Raw genomic sequence first — 2,524 nt, 5'->3', positions numbered from 1 at the left:
TTTGTAAGCCTAGTACTTATTTTATCGGTTTCTTTTGCCGAACCGCTAAGTTACGGGGACATAAACACACCAGCATCGGTTGTCAACCGATGTTGGGGGGACAAACCCAAACACACAAACATACACACGCACATACATATATATATATATATATATATATATGTATATATATACATATACATACGACGGGCTTCTTTCAGTTTCCGTCTACCAAATCCACTCACAAAGCTTTGGTCGGCCCGAGGCTATAGTAGAAGACACTTACCAGGGTGCCACGCAGTGGGACTAAACCGGGAACCATGTGGTTGGTAAGCAAGCTACTTACCACACAGCCACTCCTAGTGTATGTGTGTGTTTACTTACGAATGTAAATATGGCTACATATATTCCTGAGGAATTAGATGTATTCATATATAGATATATATATACATGTGTGTGTGAGTATATATATATATATAAACATACATATATATATATAAATATACATGCATACATACACATATATATAGAGTGAGATAGAGAGAGAGTTTTGCAATATTAGTCTTCATTTTCCTTTTTAATCATCGCCTCTCCATTTTTTTACTACAATTATTGTTATAGATTCTCTGAATATCCAGCGTTTTTAGAAACATCCCAATGTAGCTTCGGCAGATGTTGGCGTTGGGGTGGGTAGGAAGGAATAAAAATTAATCAACATCGTAAAATACGAAGACGCATACGTAAATTTTGTAAACGTATGTGATCTTGAATGACGATGTTTTAAATTGTATTCTTATCCACCAGCTATTCTTTTCTCTGCAAAGTTTGAAACTACTAAATTATATAAAAGTTTCGAAACCAAATTTTATAACAGTACATTAGATTACTTTGAAGACACAATTTCAGCAAATAGTCTTTGTAATATTATTTGCATCAAAATAGTTTTGAAATATGTCTAATAAGCAGTTGCTTCCAGGTTTATATCACCGTCGATTTCTGCAGATTCCACTACATTCAGTTTGGGTTTTGGACACTTTCTTTAATTTTTGTGTATTATTGAGAAACCACATTGCCTCTTTGTCTCTCCAGCTTCTTTTCTCTTTCATCTTTAATTTCATTTTCACTTTCTCGATAATGAAATAAATCGCACTCTTAAAGTAGTGTAATGCGCCAGTTTTACTTTTTTAAATTTTGTTACATATTTTCTAAATGATAGAGGTTCATAAGCCAAACCAAATTGAAATTTTAGGACAAAATATACGAGACACTTTAGTGTATCTGAAGCAGGTGCTTGACCCCATCAGGAGATAATATCAGCGCCAGTATAAGTGCAGGATCTTCAATAAGTTCAAAACATATATCATACAGAATTGCACGCTGGAAAAATGTTTTAATCTGGATTAGTTTTCAGCAGTGGTGAAGATGAAAACAGCAAAACATCTAAATACAAACGAAATCAGTATTGTGTCTTCAAAAGCAATTGAAGAGTTGGATTAGTTGTGAAAGAAAGTGGGGTAACGTATAGATAGACATACAGACAGACGGACAGGCAGGCAGATGTGGTGTTGGACCCGCCCAACACATCCCAGTATGATGATAACGAGGAGGAGGAGGATGTCTAAAGATTTTTTTCAGATTTTATAATCTTATGTTTGCTGGCACAATGATTGTATTTTTCATCCCAAATCTCATTAATGTTTGGAATGTGTTTGGTTTCCTTTATGAATAATATAAACTCTAACCTTACCTCGAATTACTGGATTTAGATTTACGTTGTAATTCAAAAAACCAGTCTACTGTATAAACCCAGCGGTATCTGCATTTCATGAAGGATGGCTTGTTGCTAACTATCTAAGAGAGATAACATATGGGAAACTTTAATTTGTTGTTAGATGTTAGTACCATTCCTTTCGTTTTCCTTATGCTAGTCCCGAAAAAGAAAAATGAATTCATCCCAGCGCATTTGCTTTTTTTCGTTTTAATTTTTTTGTTTTTCTTTTCTCTAGTCGTATGATCTCTGTGTACACAAAATGTCTTGTACATCAAGTTGATCTGACTTTGTGAAAGATATATTGCTTGACTATTGACACATCATGTTCCTCGATAAAAAGCTCCATTTGAATGTATTTGCCCTACGGATACAAATTTAAGGAAATTATGAATAAAGCCCTTAGGGGATAAATAACCATTAGCTTACGAAAAGATAATTTTCTAATCGAAGAAAATCGATAATATAGAATGAGATAATAAATGACAATTTAAACATTAAAATACTAGTGTAGTCTTAACGCGTAGTCTTAACGCGTAGTCTTAACGGTATTCAACTCACGAAACGTTGTTTTCTTTACCTAAGCATTTCATTTCAAGATTGCTCCTGTTTACTCAGCTGTAATGAGTACCATGCGGATACTGAATGCAGCCCTCTTTTCCACAGACACAACCTAATGCTCTGCTGGATCAAGATCAATGGGGCTAAAGGGATTTCTCTCTCTCTCTTTCTCTCTCTCTCTCTCTCTCTCTCTCTATCTATCTCTCTCTCTCTCTC

At 34.7% G+C, this 2,524-nt stretch overlaps 1 protein-coding gene across 1 annotated transcript in view; it reads left to right on the top strand.

The window, feature by feature from the left end:
• LOC106875431 (protocadherin Fat 4) overlaps positions 1 to 2,524 on the top strand; it is a 483,512-nt gene that overhangs the window by 221,312 nt on the left and 259,676 nt on the right. The gene's annotated exons all lie outside the window — the stretch shown is intronic.

The sequence above is a fragment of the Octopus bimaculoides genome, chromosome 15 (assembly GCF_001194135.2).
Source record: "Octopus bimaculoides isolate UCB-OBI-ISO-001 chromosome 15, ASM119413v2, whole genome shotgun sequence".
Classification (NCBI taxonomy): Eukaryota; Metazoa; Mollusca; class Cephalopoda; order Octopoda; family Octopodidae; genus Octopus; species Octopus bimaculoides.
The sequence above is the reverse complement of the archived record's forward strand: the minus strand, read 5'-3'. Positions and strand labels throughout refer to the sequence as shown.